Source organism: Wyeomyia smithii, chromosome 2 (assembly GCF_029784165.1).
Source record: "Wyeomyia smithii strain HCP4-BCI-WySm-NY-G18 chromosome 2, ASM2978416v1, whole genome shotgun sequence".
Taxonomy (NCBI): domain Eukaryota; kingdom Metazoa; phylum Arthropoda; class Insecta; order Diptera; family Culicidae; genus Wyeomyia; species Wyeomyia smithii.
In genome coordinates, this window is record NC_073695.1 from 17,266,943 (window position 1) to 17,293,848 (window position 26,906).

General features: G+C 38.5%; 1 protein-coding gene across 9 annotated transcripts in view; it reads right to left on the bottom strand.

Moving 5' to 3' along the window:
* LOC129720677 (arginine-glutamic acid dipeptide repeats protein) overlaps positions 1 to 26,906 on the bottom strand; it is a 99,134-nt gene that overhangs the window by 30,737 nt on the left and 41,491 nt on the right. For all 9 annotated transcript variants that reach the window (XM_055672229.1, XM_055672222.1, XM_055672227.1 and 6 more), the window contains exon 3: positions 18,401 to 18,432. The gene's annotated coding sequence lies outside the window, so the exon portion shown is untranslated. The remainder of the gene's footprint in view (positions 1 to 18,400; positions 18,433 to 26,906) is intronic.

The window sequence follows — 26,906 nt, forward strand, 5'->3', positions numbered from 1 at the left end:
GTATGTACAAGGCTTAATTATTAGTGTTATTAAAAAACAATTGAGGAAAAATTTCATAATATATGTGAAAAACTAGTGTAGGAGACGTTCAGTTTGCTTTGGTTCAATCAACTTTGAGTTATGTGAATAATTTGCAGTAATTCAATAAATTAATGTACATTTGTTATTTCACCATCACTCTCCACGAAACCAACCAAAGCCACCAACATGTAATTTCGCAATCGCATGACCTATCGTCCCACGTTTAACATAAAAAATCTTTCAGCAGATGTGCAAACTTCCTAAACATCCTAACATCATTTAAAATTTTAACATCTCTCCAATCGATAGCGAAAGTAAAGCACCTTGATTTACACAAGCTTAAAATAATAAAAAGAATTAATAAGCTTCCGACGGTAACTGAACAAACGATACACATCATAAATAAGTGTGATATAATCGGATTACATAAGCACAAAAGACGAAAATAATTCCACCATGAAACGTTGCGTTCCTTTCGGTCCTATTACGAAGTAAGTGCATTCATCTTTAACGGGAGCATCATTTTTACAAGCCCAAATTGACAAGTCCAGCCATTGATTCTAAATCGAGAAATAAAGGAGAAGAAATCGGAAGAACAATTAATTTTTTTCCGACACCTCAACAGCCACAGTCGGAAGATTGATTAATTTTCGAAAACCCATCAAACGTAGCCACCATTTTACCTTCGCCGTTGCGGAAGAGAACTGTTGAAACAGGAAGGTGGTGCTGGTAGTGGTAGAGAGATAAAAGCTAGGTATAGTCTGGTGCCCGTGATGACGGCCTACGACGACGATGCGATACTCGGTATGACGTAGCCGAAGCCGACGCTGAAGTGCTTGTGCTTCGGGTATATCAAACACCGACCATCCAAATCAAATTATGGATTAAATAACATATTAGCACGAACATAAAAACATCGGATGGCAGCCGGTTGCGTTGTTTGTCAGTGAGTGAATGAAGAGGGACTACTTTGAAACTGACGAACAAATTAAAGGGAAAGACGTGAGTAGTCGTCACACACAACCCCTCTCTCGCTGGTGATGTTCGATTTTTCCGAAATTTGCTGAAGATGATTGTGTACCCGGTACTAGCATGAGCAACCCTCACCAGTGTTGTATACGACCTCAAACGGTTATACAGCATCGGCGCAGAGCTAAATCCGAAACCATTGTATTTCAGCCGTCAGTGATGAAGTATAACTTTCTACTCAGAAAACGAGAAAAAAAGAGGAAATCTGTGAAGAAACGGGGAAATGAATCCAACCGCATGACGAACCATGCCAAACGCCTGCCTGGCCACCCTCGTCTGTATAAAATCTGTATAGAATGGTTCACGGGAGGGAAAGAAATAAATTCAATTCCATCAAATTGGGTTGCTGATTTTTATCATGTGGGAAAAAACTATCAAATGATAGTATGTTTCAATTCAATACAAGTGATGGTCTACATATGAACCACCTTAAAGCAATATTCCTGCCCTTCCGATCGACGGATGGGTCGATAGGAAAATGGTGGCAGGCAAGCATGGTAATCGGGGCACTGCCTGAACGGCATGGATCGTTACATGTACCTTTGCCGCAATATATATGGGGGAATCGTTTCGTAATTTAGGGTGGCACATCTTTGTCTAAACATCCCATCCAACCTAGTAGAAAAGAGCTCCTACCACTGTCTGAGTTTGCACGATGCGAACCACTCTACTATGACTTCACCGCTTACCGGCCCGATGAGGCTCTCCGCTATGCAGATCCATGTTACACCCAATATAATGGTGTAAAGAACATAAGCAACGAAATCACCCTCATTTCACTTTACTAAAATGCGATAAACTCATTGTTATTATTAGGCATAACAATTCATCTTTATGATCTTCGTCACAGGAAGAAACACAACAACAGCGCCTAGCGAAGTGCAAGCGGAGACGAGCAAAAGCTGACGAGTGACGCCCCCTATTAGCAGTGCTGTTTTCCAGCTCTAACCGAATCAAACGCCAGTTATGTCGGAAATGCTACCTTTAATTACGACAAAAGGTGCATGGTTGTAAAGTTTACCTATTTCAATCAAATTTAAAAAGTAAAGGGACACCACCAACACAAAATGGTTTCATTTCCAGGTTGATTATTTTGCGTTGTATATTGCAGAGTGCTAAATTGCTCGTAAATCGTCACTGATGGCGTAACTATAAGCAATATAAAGAAAACATCTGCAGTACTTTCATATGTTTTTTTTTTTTGTTAAAATATTTCTCCGCAACGGTGAAAAGATTAGATATTTTATCACGACGGAAATGAATCCATAACACGACAACTTGAAGTGACATTCCTGATAATAATTAAAAAGTATAAAAACAAAAACAAAACATCATCATAAAAGTTGGCCTCTATAAAATATAAAGCTTTTAAGGGACACCAAGTAATCCCTAATGGTGCGTGTGATTTCAACACAGCTTACGTTTAGGTATCACAGAATCGAGTTGAATGGCATGAATAGTTTTGACAGACGAAGAAAAACATTGAGGAGATATCGAATAACTACCTTCTGCAAATGTTGTTGATTATTGTTGTTGATCATAATGCACGGATTAAAAATGAAAAATGTGGCATACACACTTTAAATAGCTTGTGAGAGAAACAAATTATACAACACATTCCACATCGCATAGACGGCATATAAATGCCGTATCAAAAAAAACTTCTCGGATTTGAACGCTATTCATGAATCCACCCAATTTTGAACTCTTCGAGCGAAAAAGAAAGGTAATCGAATAAAATTATGTCAGTATAATGCAGCTGGTGGGGTAAGACGTCTCATTCCAGCGTTTCTAGGTGCGTTTTACGGTGTTAGAAACATGTGGCCGAGCGTAGTCGTGCGAAAAAATCACTTTATCGGGTTTTTTCTTGTATTGAGGCCAAAAAGTTCACGTAAAATCCCGCGTAAATTCCGAAATCCGCGTAAAAATCGTAAGAATTCCTAAATCTGCTTGAATAAAACCGCGCAAATTTCTAAATTCGCGAAAATTCCGAAATCCGCATGAAAAAACGCGTAAAGTTCAAAATCCGCGAAAAAAAACTTCGGTTTTCAATCACTTCTACTAAATTCTTTCGAAAAAGAATCAACAATAGTGTTATCTCCACCTGCAAATCGTGCTGAAGATCAAGGAAAAATATAAAATTCAACGTGTACGTGTTATCAGAAGAAGCCTTATTCCCACTGTCAGGGATATCACAGAGATGCGATCAACATTATAACCGGTATTCCATCGAACAACAAATTGCCCTTTTAAGGAAAAATTAAATACTTCATTTAAGACCTAATACTACCGGGTACCCGCAGCAGTTGCAGCGGGTACGAGTAGCGAAGCGATAGAGGTGGTAGCAGCGTCAGCGCTAGGTGTGTATTAATCGGCACTTCCTCCAGTGACAAGCTATGCCGTATTCTGGCAACGCACAACCGTTTTCGGGATGCTGGAAATCATAATCTGCTGGCCGTATCTAGTATTCAGTATGAAAATACCCCTCCACTTTGAGATTTGGTAGTATTATTTGAATCAAATGTTTACAAGATTTTAAAATATTTTGGTGCCTTCGTCAAACACAAATTCACCATACTTCCCGCTGTCGGCGTAGCGCCAATCTCCAATTCCAATTTTAAATCAAACAACAAATGTCCTTTTGAGGACAAACAAGCAAATGAATTGAAAATGGATAATTTCAATGTAACGAAAAGCAAAACCTCGCGCAAATGGCACTTATTAGGCTTTGGCTCCGACATTTTCACGCAATCAAACAAAAGTAAAGTCAATCGAAAATTGACAAGTTTCTGGTATCATAAAATGGTTCGAAGAACATCTAACTGTCGATCCAAAGTCAAGATCCGAAAAAAGTTATTCATATAGTGACTCGCAAAGGCCTTCAATTGGAAACCGAACCATTCGTTCGAGATGTGGCAAAAACTACATCTGAGCAAGACATTCGTCCAAGATGCCAAAGCTCGAGCTGGACTATGTACGTTTAAGGATCATGTACGTTTCAAAAGGCCCTAAAACCGTAACGAATGTAACTCGGAAGTTTTGCAGTTAAAGACGTAATGAACGACGAGACTTATGTTAAGGGAAGGCTGACTTCAAACAGATTCCACAAAACCTGTATTTCACTTCTAAGGATTAGTTCGATGTTCCAGGAAACCTCTTAACACAGAAGATGTCCATGTCACCAAGAAGTACTTGATTTGGCAAGCGATTTGTTTCTGCGTAGAACGGGATACATCTTAGATTTTCCCGCCGGATTTGGCATAATGCCACTACACGACGCACGTGCTGGAGTTCTGAGCCCCCCAAAAAGAACGGGGCTGCGCCAAATCGAGAAATACTAGGCTATTATAAAAAAGCATCTTCTGAAACATCCTGAAATACACTAAGGTCGCTTTTACGCGTCTTTTTTTACGCGGATTCCGGAATTTACGCGTTTTTTACGCGGATTCCAGAATTTACGCGGTTTTTTATGCGGATTCCAGAATTTACGCGTTTTTTACGCAGATTTCGGAATTTACGCGTTTTTTTCTACACGCATTCCGGAATTTACGCTGTTTTTTCACGTGGATTCCAGAATTTACGCGGTTTTTTTTACGCGGCACATAGCCTTCGTGTGAAAAGTGACTAGCGTAGTTCCTGAAGACAATTGAAGAAATGGAGAGAGCATGGGTAAAGCTTACTTCATTTGAAATTTTGCTCATACAATATGGCGCTCCTGGTGAATGGATTTGGAAATTCTTGGCACCCACGAATCGGGAACTTTATTAAGTTTCACCTATGTATTTTTACATTCCGCAGAACGTTTGTATTTTGTAAACAATCAACATGGAAAAAATTGTACACAGGTTTTTGGAAAATCCTTTGTGGTTTGTATCAATCATCGGAATAGGACTTTCGACCGGAAACTGCGTAATAAGATTTTGGAGACCATCAAGAGAAATCTCAGTCGGTAGAATCATGATTTGGCCAGAATACTCGGTGCTACCCGTAATCCCGTGAGGAAAATTCGACTCCGGGAAGGAAACAAGCCGTATCGAGCTATCAAACAGCCAAACCGACCATAAAACAGAATGGAGTGGTCAAAATCCGTGCTCGAAAGCTATACTACCAGGCTGATCAAGCTGGACGGATGTCTTCTGATGGACGATGAAACCTATGTGAGGGCTTACTTTGAACAAATCCCAGGTCAAAATTTTTACTTAGCAACGGCTCGGGGGAATGTTCCAGCCATATTTAAATTTATTTTTGCCGACAAATTTGCACGAACATTTATGATCTGGCAAGGTCTTTGCGACTTGTGGCAGAAAAACGAAAGTTCTCGTTACAAATAAGACAATGACGTCGGAACTGTACCAAACAGAAAATGTCTCAAAAAACGAATTTTGCCGTTCATTTAATCCCACAACCATCCCGTGATGTTTCAGCTAGATTTGAAGAGTTGTCATTTACGGCCCAGTAGTTCAGTAGTGGTTTTCAGAGAAATGGGTCCAGTTTGTTCCGAAAGACCCTTGACCTCCCCAAATGAATCATGAAGAGGAGACTCAAGGCAAAGGAAAAAGTTGTCGAAGACATCAATCAAATGAAGACCTTGGGCTTGGTGTATTGAACTGTTAAATTATCTTGTAGCATAGCATAGCATAGCATATTTGATCACCCGTGTGTTGCCCGCGATTGACCAGAATCAGCTGAAATTGTACAAAGAACCGTCAAAATGGTGCCTATGAGTAGCAAGCCATTTTCAGTGTACAATTCCTGGTGATCTTTCTTTTCACTGGTCAATAACGTAGCTGGCCACGCCCAATGCAGATCAATAGAGGAAGGGATATCGGGAGTGTTAGTTTGATACTTGTTGCTACTAGAGACCGAGGAATCCTCTGCATCATCCACAAGTATCAAAGGAAGGAATTAGTGTTAGTGAAAAGGATTGATCTGGATCCATCGAGGTTGATGGTGCGATCTTTTCTACACAAGTTCGCGCACGATATGGTTACTTCTCGGTCTCTGGGCAACCGGCCACCAGGATTATATCGTCTCCTGGTACCATAGATCCACGCCACGATCGCTGCATCGGCATACAGGAGAATTGAAATTTCTAGTTATCTTCGGCAACCTACCAATCGTTAACAGTCTGTATCTCACTAAGTTTCATCTCGTGAACTTTTTTAATTTACTTTGAAACGAATGGTTTTCGTAAACGCAACAACCGCACGCCAAACGCAAACTAAGCAAACTACTGGTACCAGTGGAAAATATCACGCCGCGTTGTTTCGTGACATTATGGATGAGCGCTCAAATAACCGATAAAGCGAGTAAGGGGGAAAAGTCTCTGACCAAAGAGCCAATACGAGGCACACCCGAGCATTATACGATGTAAGGTCGATGATACGTGGTCTTTGAACTTCGAAACCGATGTATGAGGATAGTCACACTGAGCGCAGTCAAAATACCGCGCGCAAAGCCTAATGTACAACGCGGTTACTTATGCACCATTCTTGTCTTGAGTAATAATGCGGTTCGGGGAAGAAAACCGACCAGGGTTACCGGCAAAGGATATTTACCCAAAAAACGCGGACTTTGTAATTCGCGGAGAATTTTATATAAACTATAATACCTACTGAGTAGAAAAACTGGCAAAGTTGCATGCCTTCAAAGCAAAAAAACTTAGAAAAATGCCAATATGCATATCAAACAAAACAGAGTTCGAAGTTCATTTACAAAATGCCAAAACAATCGCTATCAACACTCAGTCGCATGGTCTATTGTTATGCCGACCAACGAGATTTTCAAAATTGATTTAAAAAAATACTGTTCAGGTTTTGCAACATTCGTCCAAAAGCTAGTAAAATCATAAAAAAATTCTAAGTTTATTTGCAAAATGCCAAACTGATCACAACTGAAATGCGGTTATCATGGACGGCGTGTTGTATGTTTCCAACTTATGTATTCGAAAAAGTGTATATGTACAAATATTTTTTTGACCGAACTGAGCAAAGCTTTTTGAACAAATGTTAAACTAATGACAATGTGTGGTCAGTGTGGACTCATGTTAGCCCGACTCACACGAATTGAACATAACCATTCAAAACAGTACACTATTCGTTCGAAAGCTACGAAATCATAAATTGAATTTTAGTTTCAGGTTCATGAATCCTGAAAATAATCCTACTGCGCACACATGCCGCCGCCGAGCAAATTTTTGAAAGCAGTGCTAATTTACTTTCTCATTATTGCACAATTATTTAACTCTCTAATTTCATTCCAATTAGTAAAACACTGTTCAAAAAGGGCTAACACAACACTCTCTCATTTTTTCCCTCGCACCGCTCAAGTAAAGCACGCATATATTTTCACAACACAAATATCTCGCCATTTTCTTCAACACCGCCAGGATCATTCACGAGTGAACAACACTTTTTTTGGCCAATTTGCACTTTGATTGATAAATTATTCACAATTTTTTAAGCTTCACCTACGACGTTCTTGATAAAGCGGTTTGTTAATGAGAAATTTTTTAATATTTATCAGACAAAACCATTCTGAACTTTTAAATTATCTTGTAACAAAATTAAACTACAGACATTTATAAAATAGACCAAATGAATTGATCGACCGGTTTGTTACGAGGAAACACGAACAGGTAAACTTGATTTGTCCCTGACTGAGACTTGAGAAAGTTGATAACATTTACTATTTCTTTATTTCTGTACAAGTTCCGTCACAACAATATGAGTTTGTGAGGGAGGCACTCAACGAAGATGTTAGTTATTGTACACCTCTCTGAATACTCTTTTGTGAATACTTTCTTGGTTCCATCAGATACATTAATTTACAAATTATAATGTTATTGATTTCCAACCAGCTTCCATTATAGAGAATGGCACATTGACACACGGGTAAAAATATTTTCCCGTTTTCATGACCTTTCAGGTCATGAAATCATGAATGTTGTTTTCCGACAGAATCATGACCTATGACTCATGATATCATGGTGTCAACCCCGAATATCATGAGCTATGAAAAGCGTTTTCAAGAATGTGACTCATGGCTATTATAAGCGTAACACATCGCTGTCGCATGGACTCATAGAATCATGAGTTATGACATGGGTTGGACTCTGAATATCATGAGCTACTCAGAGCGTTTTTATAAATACGACTCATGACTGCTAAAAACGTAACACATATCTGTCAAACTTTGCGCCGGTATATTCAGTGATTGCAAGTTTAGAAACCGTGATTAACACCGTAGGTGGACTAGCGTATTTCATGTGCAAAACAAGGTTTTCGCGAGTGAACGTGTTGATAAAACATAAGACGAGTGTCCGGTTGCATAAATTTACTCAACCAGTATTATCAAATGCGGTTGAAACTGAAACAACTGTGGCAGAGAACATACGATTGCTGCTAGAATTGATGGATAAGAAGCTGTGCGGCGTGTGTCATCTGCCTATTATTGATTTGAAACCAGTGCCCCGCGGTTTCTGCGATGCCTTTTGTCACATCGGCTAGCAATGTTGTGAAATTCACGGTCGTGCCCACAAGGATTTGTTCGCACAAGGGAAGACAATGCTTATTTGTCCCGCCTGTAAAGATAAATTAGGCGGTAGAAGAATTCGTGCCTATTTTGCCGGCTGTGCCAACGAGTGCTGTTCAATTTAAACAGCTGTGTGTGTACGTAATTCTGCAAGCCACGGTAGTAACTCGATCGATTTGAATGATCTTTCGGTTGCATCTATCACCCCCGTTCCCCAATCAGTTAGGTGGTGGTTGTATTTGCTTCGCATGAACTGTAAACTGCAGATTGGTGAAATACCTATGTGTTCTCCAACCAGGTTTTCTGACAAATTTCACTAGCGGAAATTTGGAACTGTAAACTATCTTGACACATCACTGAATTTGAGCATAATAAAGACTTGTTTTTTTACGTATAACTACATTTCTCAGGAAGATCGGCTACATTGGGGTGAAAATGAAAATATAAAAACGGAAAAGGGGACAAAATTTGTGTTTTCAATGCTTATAAGCCGCTTAGTTTCCAACGCATTCCCGTCGTTTTTGTAGCAATCAATTGAAAATTATCCACGCATGAGCCCATAAATACAGACAATTGTAATTTGATTATTTGAACTAGTGGCAGTGGTTAAGATTGCTGCAGAAAACCTACCGAAGCCTTTCGCTACCCTACTATTGAAAATTGTTATTGAAAAGTGTTAGAATAACAAGAAATAAAACAAAATTTTTTGAAAAGTCTTGAAAAAGCAATCAGTTTACTGGTGAAGGATGGGTGCTAACTATGTAGCAGCGGGCAGCAGCGATAGCGAGTACCAGTAGCGGTAGCAGTAGCAGCGTCAGCGGTAAGTGTAACGGTATTACCTTTTCTAGAAAAAAGCTGCTTATGTGCGGTAGCGACAATTCCTCCAGTGAAAAACGTATTTGGCAACACACAAACGGGGGTGTTGGCAATCAAAATCTGTCTGTCGGCAATTTTTTTAGTCCGAAAACAGCTTTTAATGTCAGGAATAGCACAGTGACGGGATCAGCATCATATCCTAAATTGAATCAAAAAACTAATTGTCCTTTTAAGGATGAACTAAATAGTCAATTGAAGAGTTGAAATTTTGTCGTTCATACATTACACCTTAATCAAAATGTTGGTGTGCCTTGATATAGACGATTGTAAATTCGATATGATCTTCATGTCTCAGTACGAGTTCGAAATTTAAATGTGCACCAAGGAACAAATAACTGAGTGACCAACTTTTTTATAAGTATACCCTGTTGATGTTTTCCACAATAATGCGAAGGAGCCCAGTTTAGAGCAACCATCAACGTCAAACATTAGTTCTACTATTCAGGATGTCCATGATGTTCAACATATTGCTTTCTGAGAGAGTTTGAGGCGACATTTTGACGACAACTTATAAACATTTAAGCATCTGATAGGAACAGCTTTTACTAAATTTACACAGTTTACCTAACTATAATCGATCCGCTGCATCACGCCACGCCATTCCGATGCGTCTTGAAACAATTATTTTTGGCTGATCGTGCTCGCGAGTAGGGGAGTGCACGCGAATGTGTGTACATGGTTTCGGGAGCGAAGAAAACTCACAAGCGTCAACACTCGGTGGTGTGAAATGAAGGAAGTGTGAAAGAACGAGAGCTGTCTCTTCGAATGGTGGAGGTACTCCATTGTGTGTGTGATTTCGGTAGCGGTGAGAACACTACTTGGAGTATCGCATGCTTGTTTAGAGCGAGTTTAGCAACACTGGAGCATACAACCATTAACCATTTATAGTTAAAAAAAAACTTTGAAACAAGTTGTTTTCCTTGTTTTGTGTTGCAAAATAATTTTTTTTGTGTATACTTCTATCGGTAAGATAAAACTGTTATCTGCAACTTTTCTGAAGAAGTCACACCGATTAAACAAACGGTTCTGTCTCTAAAAATATTTTTTAACCATCCATAAGGCAATCCACGGGTGACGTTTCACTGCTTGTACGTTTGTAATTGTTTTTTCAAGTTGCAAAACCAAAACACATCCAAACACAAAATCTTTTAATGCCGGAAAAAAAATCTAAAGTGATATTTTATTATTGAGTAAAGGATTGTCACTAACCATACTGGAGCAACCGATCGTTTGTTTTTCGTGCTTTTCGATCCGGGTTGCATCCAAGTTGCGACCGTTCGAACATACCTGAGGCTGTCAAAAGTTGAAAACTAACCGAAATCAGCTGACCGCACCTGTCTCGTCGATTGCCTTAGCAACATCCATAAATTACGTAACGCTAAAAACCCAATTTTTGGACCCCCACCCTCCCATATGTAACGAAAAGTAACGCCAAAACCTACCCCCCATAAAAATTACGTAACGCTGTAGAAGAATATGCCAAATAAAAATGCTCATATTTGGAAAGTCTCCACATGGCTTTTTTGTTACGTAACGCTGATCTTACCTCCTCCCCTATATAACAAATCGAAATGCCAAAAAATATATCCCCTCTCCCTCCTATAAGTATTACGTAATTTATGGATGCCGCCAAATCATTCGTGACCAAAAACAAAAAATAATAATAGCACAAAATGACATCTTCAGCCCATAAGAACATCTCTGCAAAGTGCAAATGCAATGCTATGCAAATGACATTTAAAAAAAATAGATGAGAAACATTTTGTGTTCTCTAATGTCATCGATAAAGAATTACAGTACTTTTTTCAGAAAAATAAAAATCCGTTAGGAAAAACGATCAAAAAGGGTTTAAATGTTATTATAAATTGATTAGGGTAACGAACGTCTTTGGCAGGTTTTTGTATAATACTGCTGCAGAAAAGCTGCCAAATAAAACTTTTTAATTTATGTTTTACTTTGTTTTGCCGTGCAAATCATAAATAATACTGACTGTCGAACTTGTTACTACAAACGCAAATCCTCAAACCCGTAACGGTTTGGCATCTAAGACCGTGAACAAAATCTGATCTTTTACGATTTTTAGTTTTAAGTTGAAAAATTATAATTTCAATAATTCATAATCATGAATCAAATTCCAACTTATCAGAGTGATGTTTAATGTTTAATGAATTTTATTGTAGTTTCATGAAATAAATTACTGACTTCATAAACCAAAACACGAATTCAAATATAATGTCTAATTTCATTCGTGGAACGCTAGATAACATGAATTATATTTTCAGTTTCGTGATCGATAAATCATGACATTAAGATTTAATGAACCAAAGTGAAGTTTCATAAATTAAATGTACACCCAGTCCGCACAAATGACGTGTTGGTGCCCTTTAAGAGAAGATTAATATTCGTATTAGGAATATGTTCTGTAAATGGTCAGGAATGCTGAAAAAGTGTCGAAATGGCGGGGCTTAGAGTCTTATACAATTTTCTGCATTCACATGTTTTCAACTGTGTGATATTCATAGGAGAAACCAGAAACGTTTCTAATTTTGATTTAAATTGTCATCGCGAGTCGTATTTTTATCAACACATGCATGAATATTTTTCGTGACAAAGTTCTTAAATAAAATATAATGTTCGTGACCAACTCCCGAACATTGCTATTTAATTTTTTTTTATTTCGCCGATAAAATTTAGAAATGATTGAACGTGTACATATTAGCAATAATATAGAACAAGTTGAATTTGCGATGAATGCCAAAAGCTATTTTCAAATGCAATCCCATTTTCATGGAGAAAGTATGTCGCCTACCCCTAAAATTTTCGCGCGCCTTCCCAAAAATTATGTTTTAGATAGTATTCGTAAAATTATAAATATTATAGAAACACTAAAAATTAAATTTATTGTTTTTTTAAGCGTCTGTCTGTTAATGGATAACTCTCGTTGTAATTTTGTTACAAAATATATGAAACTTATCAAGGAAAACTTCTAAATCATATTATGGTTTAATTTTATAATATATGTACTACTTCCGTCAAGCATTGCCTCCATTTTAGTGTGCCAACAAACTTTAGGTGCTCGTCACCAGTTATTGGTGACTTTCGTAAAAAGATGCATTCCTCTTAATAACGGTTATGGATCATTTCTTCATTCTTCAATAAACATCAATTAATACGGGGACTCTTTTGAGACTAATCGAACGTTAGTTTCAAGATATATGTGACCTTATTAATTTCAACTAATCTTTTCGAAGCTACTTGATTAAAAAGGATAGTTACTGAAATTCCGCGAAATTTTTGAAAAGATCGCATATTCATAATAACATTTGACATATTCTTTACAAAAGTCACGGTGACTAAAAAGTAACATTTGTTGATTGAAGCCCGACGTTCACTTTTTCTGATATTTATTTGAACTAGAAGAGATGATTACTAAAATCACTGCGACAATGTTAATAACATATAAGTTTTTTTCAAAAGGTCACAAATTCTATTGAACAAAACTTTTGACAAATATTCTCTCACAGAAGTCACAGTGACTAACAGGGGAAACTATTCCTATGAAGTTATCAGAAAAATTTAAATGTACCTTTTAATGACTTAGTGACTATTCTAAGACAACATACCATTTGTACTTCAAATTATCACCGTGACTACTTAATGGAAAAAATAATTTCGTTTCACAAGTGGAATAATTTCGCCTGTGACCCTTCAGAGAAAAATAAATAAATTTTAGTTCAAATTGTTTCATAATCATAGCGCTAGTATCTTTTGTAAGAAAACTAACACAAGTTTTTCTATAAAAAGTAATGGTTACTCGCGTACAAAAAATATTTCCATATTATTTTTAAAACATTCGGGGGACAATTGTAAGAAAAAAGTCTTATTTTGTTTATTTTATTTGTGACTCTTATGCGGATTGGGCGATTTCGTGAATCGGATCGCACAAATCATGATTTCATGAAACTAGCCCAATCAATCATGATCAATCAATCAATTCATGGTTTCTTAAATCAAAGCAAGGTTTTATAAATCGAACACCCGATTCCCGGAGTCAAATGCTATATGTTCCGACGCGCAACTTATGATTTCATAAACCAAAATCAAGGTTCTAGTAGCCAAAGCAAGAATTCATAAATCGAACACCCGATTCCTGGAGTCAAATGTTAAATTGCATGACTCGTGACTCATGATTTCACGAGTTCAGTTCATAATTTCATGGGTTAGAATAAGCCAAAGCAAAAATTCATAAATCAAACACTCGATTCCCGGTTTCATGAGTCAAATGATTCGCCCGATTTCATGAGTCAAATTTCATGACCCATAAATCATGGTTTCAATCCAAATTGCTCATGATGTCAGCAAAACAGTAACGCACGGGGTGGGTTACGAACAATTGGCTCATGATTCCATGAGTCTTTACTCATGGTGTATATTTATACCATGAAAATACATCCAAATCATGAAATCATGAGTCATTTTGCCCGTTTTCGAGATTTTATTTCTACCCGTGATTAACTAGTAGAAAAGAAAAGAAATTTTGCACGAAGTATTTACATAAAGAAAAAAAATTCAATAGTGAATACTGCCAGGATTGAAGAAGTTATTTGTTGCAGCACTTTTCCCTCTCAACCCACACACACCGTTGATGTTGGGTAACATTCAATCAAACTCGACAACGACAACCTACACCGGGATGTAGGTACTTCCTCCGATTTCTGTTTGATTTAGCCCGGGAGTGCTTGCGTTTTATTTTATTGCTACTTTGTGCCAGTCTCAAAATGTCTTCGCCGCAGGAAAACAAATAAAGGACACACAACACAACCGTTAAGCGGATTTGCGACATAACGAAAAAGCGATGTCGATAATGCCAAACACTTTTTCTATTAGTGTAGCCAATCGTACCGTCATGTTTGGGAGGTGTCGCAAATCAGTGGAATTTATGAAGTTAGCAAACGGACCGAAACGTGTTTCAGACGAGCTCAAAAGTCGTCTCCCAAAGCATGCCGAGAACTACTTCTGCCCGGCTTTGTGCCCTGTGTCAGCTCGCATAAAGAAGAAAATTGTGACCAAACACATTGGGAGCTAATTCTTGCAGTTGCAGCAGTTCAAAACGAACAAAGCCCGGCTGGAGACAATCAATGGAATTGCTGGAACATGCGACCAAAAAGGGAAAAACAGCACGTACCGTAGCGCGGGGTTCGTTCAGTAATTTAGATGTGACGGTGAAACTCATTTCAAAAAATGGATAACGCGCAGTCAGTTGCTAAGTACCGATCATAGGATATATGATAAATACTTGCGCAACATAGGTGCAGAAAAGCACATGATATCATCCTAATGAACCTACCCCTGAACATCTCTTGTGGAACACCCGAACAGTGCAGCACTTGTCTGGTTCATATCCACCCTCTCAGGCGGTATTTTAACGGACCGAGAAGCTGGCTGGCTAGTCGGAAAATTGATTTTATTTTCATGTGATTTTACTCGGAACAACACCCCTGGTGCAGTTCCATTGTGTGTATACAACCATGTGGCGTCGTACAACTTTATATCGAAATCGAGCACATGTACACTGACACAAGTACAAGCAACCGAGAAAGAAGGTTATCAAATGCGGGTAAAGTGAGCATATGGCTCAATAAACATCGCTTTCAATTAAGGTCTCTCTCTCTCTCTTGGGCACGCTACGAGCCGTCGGTCCGGTTACGAAGGCGCAGAGACGGGGGTGGACTCCACAGGGTTTTGACGATTTTCTGCTCCAAGGTGACAAAAAGCGATTCTGATTGCCCGGAGGTTTGGTGGTATGGTATGACGGGATATTATGTTCATGTTGTATACAACCGACCGACCAATGAATACCCCCGTCGTTGATTGTGTCTTAAATTTGTCACATTGTTTTAATTGTGTGGCACTTTTCGACCTCCTTTTGCCTCTGCTTTACTGCTTTTTACACAGATGGTTGGTGGTCCGGCGGTTATGATACGGGTTCGTCATTTATACTCTGTTATATTGTACAAACCGTACGTAGTAGGGTGATTCACAGCATATTTGACATAATTAGGTGAAGTTTGATTCACATGCTGCCAGACAGATGGATTCACCCATACCTAAGATTTACGATCTCATTTTGACTTCATCGTTTGCTGTTAATTGATTCGTTTAAATTTGAAGGGCTTTCGCTGAAAAGGATAGGGTGTGAGTGCTGAATCACACTAAAACATCCTCGCAGCGGTGCCACGTTGCCGTGTATATGTCATAAACGGTACTAATGGGGTTGAATGGCTTTGATCGCCGGAAGTGAATTAATAACGAGTGAGAGATTTTATCGGAACAATGCGGAATATTATTTCCGTTTGGTTTTTATTGCAATAAACATGCAAAAAAGATATACGTACACTCATGCGGAAGCCTGCCCCGGCTGCGCCGTAAAACTTTCAACAATAAACAACGATAAAAATTCATTCGAAGGCTTCATCAGATTGTTTCATCGTGTTGTTTATTAAATGGTCAATATGTAACCAAAATAATAGCAAATTGTTCGAGGCGACATTCGGAACATCCACTTCCATCTAAAGGAAGTGTATTGATACAAAACTAATCTTAAAGAATATCTTATCCTAGATGGAGTCTTAGAGATTCCATCTAGTATAAGCTCCGACTATCCGAGAAGTCGTACACACAGTTAAAGAGATGTGATATTTTCCCTACATTTTAACTAAAAATAAATTAAAATTTAGGAAAAACTAGAAAAAAAAAACAAATTCACAAAAAAAACCTAACTTCTACTCTGTATTTTTGCTGTATTTTCACAGTACACACAGACAGTATAACATAATGTAGTATCAGAACAACTTGACTTAATTCTAGGATGTAATAAGTTGAATGTACAGCGTATATGTAATCATAGAGTAATATAATCATAGCGTGAATATAATCATAGAGTAGCTTGAAATTGAAAAGATTCTTCAAGATCAACCACATTTCTTCAACTCAAACTATTGGCAAGATGAATACACAAAAGTTCCTGTTTCTGATTTGGTACAAACAAAAGATCTCGAAAAAAAGCTCTGCTGAGCTCAGCTATAAGAATAAACAGAAGTACACCGCGGTGCGCACTGCTGAGATAAATTCGATAGCATTCGATGAACAAACATGCGTGACGGGCGGCTGGTTTTTTTTCAGTATCAAAATGCAAAGCAAACAACGCAATCTACTCTCCTACATAGATACTTCCCTCATTTGATGTATGCTTAAGAGACACACAGTAAAAGCAGTGAACTCGGTTGTGTAGTTATTTTTGAATCTTATTTGCATCACCGTTTGTTTTATTTTGCGGGTTTGAATTCATGTTTTTCGGTGATACTAAAAAAACTTTTCCTTATTTCTTTACGTTTCGACCTACTTTATTTCTTTCGGCCATCTTCAGAAACTTTATTGAATGAATAGAAAAAAAAACAGAAAAAAAAACAATTACAAGTTTTACAAATTTATAAAGGTACACTTACTAGTTCGCTGCCTTGCGTTATTCCATCAAGGCGCGCAATTTAAATCTAAATGACAAGTTCGAAGAGAACTTCTCCTTTTTTAAATAATTCTTTGAATGGTAGACGCCATGATTACGATAGACTATCTTATATCAATGTGTTGATATAAATTTTATCAAAACTCTGGTAGGTAACCCTGAAAAGATTCAAAAAGGAATCGGGGGTCGATTTACGAGCTCTGGATATCATATCGGTTCTGAAAATACTGATATTGGGTGGTGTTCAGTCATTTCGGCTGTTGAAGCAGAAACCGGAATAGCCATCTTGGATATTAAAATGGCAACTTGGATTTCAAAATGACATCTGGGTTTTTTTAGTATCTGCGTATCATTCCGATTACGAGTTGTTTTCCTGAAAACCTGAAGTCACCATCTCGAATTTTAAAATGGCGTCTGGACAACCAGAAGCCCTCGACCTCCTGAACAATTTTGCTGAAGTCGGCAACTATTTAAGTGGTCGGATTCACGCTCCATTTCGAATCAAAACGAGCGCCAACTAAAAGCCCTTGACCTCCTGAACTTCTTCTTTACTGAAGACCACAAGCTCTAGGGTATTTGAAGCACGAGATAGAGATTCTAAACTTCTGGCGGGTAACGTACATAAATAAAGACGAAATACGGTTGGAACAACAGCATTAAAAAACGCCAGCCATGAATACAGAAATTTTTAATATTCATTCAGACATTAAAATATAATGGTATTTCTAAATTATTTCCTCCTCCAACCTATTTATTATTAAAAGAGCAGTAGTAAGCTACATTTACGGCACAAAGATTTTAAAATAACAAGTTTGTCGATTTTTTCTAACAGAAGCTTCCAATGTTACTGAAATACAAAATAAAAAACTAATTTGTTTTTTTATCGATTTCAGATGTGATGAGTTGCTTCCGTTGCCGCAACATAACTTCGAGACTTCTTTTGAACTCTTCTTCTCTTTTTATGCTCGAGCGCGCTCGTATCAACAAGTTTTAAGATAGAATAACTTTTTATAACATCTTCATGGACGAGTAGAAAGACTAGGAAATGAATTCACAAAGTGTATTACCATTTACTATAAAGCATTGCATACACGAATCCAATGCCCTTTTACAGTTATAGTAGGAAAAACGGCTCTACTCAAAAAAATTGGGAACAAAACGCCTGATATCGGAGCAATTCCACATAAAAAACGGGCCGATTCAAAAAATAAGAAAACTGGAACATTTTTTGGGGAACTGCTCATCGATTGAAATTGGATGTTTTCCCCTTGAAATTTTGTCTTCACGTTGTGTAGTACAATTGGCATTCATTCAGCAGCAATAACATAACAGATGGTTAGTAATAAAATATCAATAATTTAATATTCATGAAAATATGCATCTGTGGCAGAAATTGACAGCACGTTTAGCTTCACCTACCTTGATTATTGGGTATTCCTTTCGTGTTGAAGCTGGAATGAGAAAAAAGAAAGCATTTTATAATTAAATGTCTCATTTAAACAAAGAAGATTTCATCTAACACTGAAATTATGATTTTTTCTCGTGTGAGCCTGACTTCCCGAGAAACCACAACAAATTGTTGACGGACATGGGTGTGAATCGATACGTACCAATTATGTACCAATAACTCTATCTATCGGAAAACACTTCAAAAGTGAGTTATTTCCAGAGCCCAAACTGGGACACGGTAGACGACCACCAAATCTATTTTTATAGAAAAAATTGATAAGAGGTAAACTTGCGCTTGCAGCAGTTTTCTATTTCTTCAATGGAAAACTTTGTTCTTTAGAAAACTTGAGTGGGCATCCGAGCATTAGTCTGGCACAAATCCAGTGAAATACAACTTTATCACGACGAGTTAAAGCCTGCTAGAAATTTCAGAATACCTCACATGTGGGAAAAATTAAACAAATTTAATTCAAAAAACTTTTCCTTAAACGTATAGGATATAAATCATCTCAAACGTTCTACGCCAATTTGAAGTGATATGTGCGAGAGTGTAAGTTCATAAAAATACGCTCACGCACGTAGAGAAAAAAACGACACTTGCGATGGATAAGTAAATTTGCCCCACAATAATCGCAGCTATTACACAGATTTACAAAGACTTCCCGCAGATTAAACAGCGTCTAAATAACTGCCAACATCAAAACCGAAAGTCGCCGCGCACGGCAGTTTTTCAGAATGTACAATTTCATAACTGCTTATCGGAAGACGGAAGATGAAACCATATCCCGCCATCACAGCGCGAGTGTACGACGACGACGTGAGTCTTCTTCGCTTTTGTGCCGGCTCCTTTCGCGGCGGCACCCACCCACCCGCACCAGCCACCAGCAACCGCCAACATCCCAATACACACAAAAGAGAGGTGAAAGGGCGGTAAATTCCAAGAGCAGATTATGATGATTTTCCCGGTGTATTACAAATTCTTTTGGGGGTTTCAGCTTTCATATCGTATTTGCTGCGTTTTTCTGCGCTGTTACAACTGTGCGCTTCTTTTTCCGCCGCGCCCGCTCTGTGCTACAAACATGGTTGGTTATTCATTTCCTCACTTTGAGCGCCCTGGTACCGTCCACTGGAAGGACTTGACTATTACGAAACAATTTTGTGCCATTAGGAGTAGTTGATAAATATGAGAAAAGTTTAGCCGAGCGCTCGGTTACTTTAGTGTTAGGTTTTAAAGAGATTTTGTTAAATATTCTGTAAAAAATGTGAGTTTGTAAAGTATTAAATTATGCTGCGTTACGGCCACGTTTTCAGTCGTGTTGCGTAGCCTAACTTAGTCTTCTTTAGATTGAAAAGCGCTTGGAGAAAACTGCTGGGTTGGGTGGGAGCGGTGGAAATAGGAACGCTGGCCACCGACTCAATTTTCAGATTTTCTCGTTTCGCACACTTGAGACCCTTACCGCGCCGTCGTCATCGTCATCGTTGCCACCGGTGTATAACAGAGGCCCCGAAAATTATACTCATCTCGCTGTTCATGGGGTGCCATAGCATAACACGTAGTCGTTGGAAGCCATAAGACCGCCTTCTACTCCACCAAACTATGGGCGGCCAGTGGAGCGAGAACATAGGGTCAAACGACCGATTGTTACTCCTAGTCGGAGCCAATCTGGAAACGACAGTTACTGAGTTAAATGTTTCGCAACTCCCGTGTTGACGTAAATTAGCTTCCGCAAAGTATACTCATTAGCATACAAGCGCTGTTCATCATTGCTACCGCTGATGAATGTCAACAGTTGACACCTTCACTATAAGCACTCCGCACAAGAATCTCATTCGAACCTGATATGATCTGACTTTTGCCTGCTCTGCCTTGATTGACATCGACCAGCGGCCAAAAGTCTGACGACTGTATTGTGGTGCGAAAAACGACCGAAAGGAAGATGTCGACAGCAGTCGAGTATGATTTCGAGCTCTTCACAGTGGGATGTGCTTTCGCAAGCGTTTATTTAGGTTAATGTCAGTAATATAGGATGCTTTTAGCACACAGGTGAATACACTTCAGAACAACATGTTCCTGGACGGAGTTAGCTGAAATTTAGACAAATGAGCCATTCCATGCCAAACTTTCAACGTCGGCCATTTTGAATTTCAATAAAAATTTGAACACATATTTGCTTTAGTAAATTGGGCATTTTTCGAGGGTGGTTCAATTTTTTACACTCGAGAGTAAATTTCTAAAACGGCGTATGTATTTTAACATGCACTTTATTTAAAGCACTGTTGCTCATACGCCAATAATTTTACAGAAAAACTCCCTAGAAATGAGTTGTAAGGAATTGACAATGCTTTGTAAAAAATACACACCGAAAAAAATAGCAAAATAAGGTCAAATAAATACTATATTTTTAATTAGGAAAAAGAGTTGCAATAAGGCAGTGCAGGTTTCGAGCAGATTTTTTGAGAATTTATTTCTTTTCCTTAGGTAATTTTTAAATTCTATTTCAACCTTTTCGAGTTCATTAAAATAGAATAAATGTGTAGCAGAAACAACAGTCAAGCAATCGGTAACTGAATAACATTTGAACAAAAGAAAAACTAAAAAACCGGTTTGCTATTCCATACAGTAAATATTAACTGAAAGAAAGTTAAACATTGCATTTTCGCCTCAGTGATTTTTCCGCGTACTGGAGTATAAACAGTAGCAGTATGCTAATGACACCTCAATTATACATAAATAGCAAAAAAACAATATGGAAATGAGACATTAACAAACCAGATCACCCAAATCGGTTTAGCAATTGCAGAGAAAGGCGAGCAAGGACATATTTCCAGACTAAATGTGAGACTTTGTTCTGCGAGTGTTAATTAAAAATTCTTTGTTCTTCCAGCTTAAAGGACAAGAGCTGGACGAGAATTAATGAGAGAAGATACACTACATATACGTACACGGTATAGGAAATAACACTAAAGTTATGAAACAACCAAATCCACCCTATACGTACCCCGAGTTTAACCTCCTGCGGAATGGACTATCTGTTACCTTTTATATTACTGTGTGCGGATTCGTCGAAACCCAACAATCAATGGACGAAAGAACGACCGGCACCAGGCAGAGCGTTCTGTACCCGGAATTATGAATGTTTCCCTTGATACGTATAATTTGCTCGAAAAGCACGTTCGCCCTCTGCCATGCCAGCAGCAACAGCAGTAGTGTGTAAGTGTGCTCTCCTCCGTGCAAAGCCCCTACAGTTTAAGGCAACCGTGTACGTGTTTTGGCTGCGGTGTTGAAGTATTAGGACTAATTTATATGTTTTGATTTGGATTCGGATTTACTAACCGCCGGCAGCCAGTGTTCGAACAGATTAGTGTGCGATTTTTTTTTAATTCCATGCGATTGAATTTTCAGTACTGTTCCCAGTGAAAACACTGCAAACGACTACAAAAATATACCTATCAGTAATATCGTGTAGGCACATAACTGAGCGATTTACCAACCGGTCTAATTAACAGTGATATTGTACAAAACAATTAATTTGGCTCGGTGTCATGTCATTCAAATTCATACCCTGCATAATAGACTGCTAACGACGCTTTCAATTATTGTATGAGCACGAAACCATAAAACGTTCGATTATCATTTTATTCATGCAGCCTCGTGGAGGCGTGTAATAATGCGTTGTAAAAACTGCGATTCGCATAAATTTAGCCAAACAAACTCTGGTGCCGAAAACGCAACCAGCAGAGCGGTATGCAGATTATTCATTCCATCCAAAGCGAATGCAAATTAATTCAAACAAGATTTGAGTATCAAATTTCTCCTTCCATTCCCCGCTTCTTCTGCTTACCGCCATCCGGACCACAAATCCAAACATTGAATCCTTTTCCACACTCATTTTAGTCCCGGTAGAGGAGTATCTCTCGCATATCCTAAATCCGAGCCATTTTGTCTTGTGCTGCTGCCCTGTGTCATCAGCACTGCTCGACTCATGCACGCTTCACAGCACAGCGAGAAGCTGGAAACACTTTATTTAAGCAATTATTCACTCACTTCACCCAGCGTTTCTCGACCGTGTCCATACGAAGACCCACGTTCCGACCCCTCTGGTCTAAGCTACAGCCCTATTGGAAGCAGGATCCAGCTAGGGTGGTTGTAGCATGCGTTTGAAAAGTAAACAGAATGATCTCACAGAAATCACTGCATACAAAACACTTTCTTATTGCCCATTTAAAATAATTTGACTGATTCGTAATCCTCCCCATCTATGGTCACCCTAGGTTGCATGCTCGTATTACCCATATATAATTTTTATTGCAGTCGCTATGTACCCCTCAGCAAGTGGAATATCATGACGAGGAAAAAACGAGTACTCAGCAGAGTGTTTTGTGTTTCGGTGCAAGCAAGGCAACGAAAATTGTCACCATCATGGTCTTTTCCTTTTCATTCAGTATGTTTTGAAATTCATCACCGATCTACCGGACCGGACCGGGCCGTTGTCCTTCCTCGGGCCATCAGCTGTTGACGCAAAGCTATCACACAGAGACCAGGATGAGTTCTAGCGACCTCTATTTCCGTCTGCGCCGATCTGTGTGGGACGGATATAGGACTGGTTTCATCGGAAAATGCGATGATGATTTGACTTAACCGGTGTAGCTCGAATCGGAGCTCATGAATTTCAATTGGATTTGCGAAAATCAAAAGCAATTTTCGGTAACGCAAGCTCTACTATCCGTATTTGCATCATGTGATTGATTTGAAGCGAAGCACAATGAGTCGACTAAATGCCGACTACATAATCCTCAAAACGGCTGTTCAATTATGGAATTTTAATCCTATTTTTTCGGGGTAACGAAATATGTTAGTTTGACACGCGCCAAAAGGCAAAACAAAGTCATTCGTGTCTATTTCGCAATCAGTAAAAAAAAAAAAAGTCAAATTAGGATGAATAATTTGGATTGAAATATGACTTCAATCTCTTATGACCGAATAATAATCAAATCATTTAGGCCGTTTGAAAAATTTTACCGATTGCTGAGAAACAACAGCTTTGTCGAGGACCAAACTATAAAAACAATGCAATAATATTTAAGTGATACTATTCGATCAGAATAGCAATACATAATGGTACAAAGAAATGCCAGCTCAAAGCGCGTAATTTCTGTTTCCACCTGCTCATTTTTTTTGATTTTAATTGTCTGTACTGTACTACACTGAAGACTAAACAAAAAAAACAATATTTTTTGACGTAGAACTAGGTCTCTCAGGAAATTCCGCTACAGGGTGCGGCAGGAAAAAAATGCGAAAAATGTATGATACATCTCCAAATATTATGTAAAATTTTCAAGTTCAGGTATCTTCATTAGGTTCTATCGCATGGATGTACTCGATGTGCCCTTCTTTTTTTTTCAATGACATCCTCAAAACAACGCCGGAAGAAGAACATGGCTTGGCTTTTGAACGCAGTCCTCCGCCTAGCATAAATATCACTTTGCCCGGAATATTCGCAAAATTCTTTAGTAAAAGGAACCGGTCTTTACGGCTCGATGCTGAGCAGCTCTTCGACGGAGAACAAAATTATAATTTTTTCATGCTTCAACTAAAAAGCAATCTCTTCTCCTTTACTCGCTGATTTATTTGTTCTAGCTCTGGAAACGTTTAGCATGCATGCAAATCACAGACCTCTATTTTCCTTCCAATACTTAGAGACTTTTTAATGCAGTAAACTGTGATCAAATGACATCCTATCACTCTGGCCACCTACAGTGGCGTCTGCTGGGCGAACCGGAAACTCGTAATACCTTCTTAAGCATACATTTTCTCAAATTTGCAATAAAATACACTAAGCTCGCTTTTTACGCGTTTTTTACGCGGTATTTTTGCACGGTATTTTTTTTTCACGCGGATTTCGGTTTCTCTCCACTCGGATCGTAGAAATAACGCAGGTTTTTTTTCTACGCGGACTCCGGGATTTACGCGGGTTTTTTACGCGGATTCCGGAATTCACGTGTTTTTTTTTTACGCGGACTCCGAAATTTACGCGTTTTTTACACGGGTTCCGGAATTTGCGCGTTTTTTACGCGGATTCCGGAATTTACGCGTCTTTTTACACGGATTTCGGTTTCACTCGGATCGCAGAAAGAACGCAGGTTTTTTTTTATGCGGATTCCGGAATTCACGCGTTTTTTTACGCGGATTCCGGAATTTACGCGTTTTTTTACGCGGACTCCGGAATTTTTTTTTACGCGGATTCCAGAATTTACGGTTTTGTTTACGCGGATTCCGGAATTTACGCGGTTTTTTTACACGGACTCCGGAATTTACGCGGTTTTTTTTACGCGGATTCCGGAATTTACGCGTTTTTTTTTTACGCGGACTCCGGAATTTACGCGTTTTTTTACGCGGATTCCGGAATCTACGCGGCACGTTTCCCCGCGTAAAAAGCGACTTTAGTGTAATTCCGATGTTCTGATGCACCACTTGAAAATAAGCGTAACCAAATACATTATTAACAGAAATAAGTCATTTGTTACACAAATCAACCCGATGTTCAAGTTTGAACATTTTCGTTTTTTTTCCTGCCGCACCCTGTACATAGGGATGTGAAATACCCGAAAAAAATAACATTAAAAATACATTTAAAGAACCTTAGAAAATGGCTGTAATTGTACATAGCTATACCATAAATTAACTCTAGAGAAACATTTCAAAAGGTCCTATCTGCTTTGATTGATTTTTTATCGATCACCTTCATTCAACCATAACAACTTATTAAAAACCTTTTATAACACGTTATTTGCACAAGTTGATAGCGGAGGGATCACTCTAGCCTCCTGAATGGAAACCAAGCTTGGGAGAGTTAATAAAGCTGTACCATTACCAAAATAAAAAGGCGCTTCAGAAAAACGAGGAAAGCAGATAGGACCTTTTGAAATGTTTATCTAGAACTATGTTTTTCATTGTAGATACATCAATTTTACATTAAACTAGCTGACCCGGCAAACTTCGTCTCGCCCATTTTTGTGTTTAATTTAATAATTTTAAACATTCCAAATTCATTCATTTCTTGCGATTTGTTTATAGTCTAAAAATGCACGACGAATCGGCCATAGGATATGATCAAAGTCAAAAGGCAAATCATTTGAAATGATTGGTTCTATCGGAATGACAACATCCTCGACTTTTGGCTTTTGTACATCACCTATATTCTGAAAATATTCATATTGAGTGGTATTCGATCATTTTCAGCTGTTTTTTTGACATCAATCTGATTCCGCAAATACCCATATTGGGCGGTGTTCAGTAATTTTGTTGTTTTCCAGAAACTAAAAGTGGTCATCTTTGAATTCTAAATAGTGTCCAGGGTCAATGCTTGGCTTCAATCCATCATCTCGATACGGAAATATTTATATTAGGCAATATTCAGTCTTTTTCGGCAGTTTTTCCGAACCCGGAAGTCGCTATATTGAATATCAAACTGGCATTTGGAGACAAATTCTGGCCCCTGGGCGACATTATGGTTTAAGAAACACCCATATTGGGTGTTATTTGGTCTTTTTCGGCTGTTTTCCAGAAACCAAAAGTCTTACAATTCATAATGGTGTATGTGGTAAATTTTTAGCTTCTGATTCCGGAGATACTCAAAATAGGTGGTATTTGATCATTTTCGGCTGTTTTCCAGAAACCGGAAGTCGCCATCTTGGATTTCAAAAAGGCATTTGAAGAAAATTTCTGGCCCCTGAACGTCATACTGGTTGAAGAAACACTTTTATTGGGTGGTATTTGGTCATTTTCGGCTGTTTTTCAGACACCGAAAGTCGCCAAAATAGTGTATGTGACCGATTTCTAGTTTCTGTGCATCATTTTGGTTCCGGGGGTACTCATATTGGATGGAAATCGGCCATCTTCGGATGTTTTCCAATAAACCGGAAGTTGCCATCTTACAATTATTGTCAAAATATTGTCTGAGGTCGACTTGTGGCTTCAGAGCACCATTGCGATTCCGGAAATACCCATATTAGAAACCGGAAGTTTCCACCTTAAATTTATAAATCGCGTACGGAGTCGAGTTTTGACTCCTGTGCATAGATCCGATCATTGTAGGCTGTTTTCAGGAAAACCTGGTTGAAATATCTGTTCACCTTGAATGGGAGACCTGCCTCCTCTTCCAGAGTACGGAGAAGTATCAAACCACCATAGAAGTTTATGTTTGATTTGTATAAGAGCCCTCCTATCGAGAAAAGGGAGGGGTGTTGAAACACCATTAAAATATTTTTAGCCCCCAAAAACCTCCACATGCTAAATTTGGTTCCATTTACTCGATTAGTTCTGGAGATGTGAAAAAATTTGAGTTTTATTTGTAGGAAACTTCACCCTTCCAGAAGAAGGAGGTGTGTTAAACTATTATGGACATATTTGTAGCCCCTAAAAATATTCACCTGTCGAATTTGCTTCAATTTTATTGGTTAGTTCTCGAGATGTGCA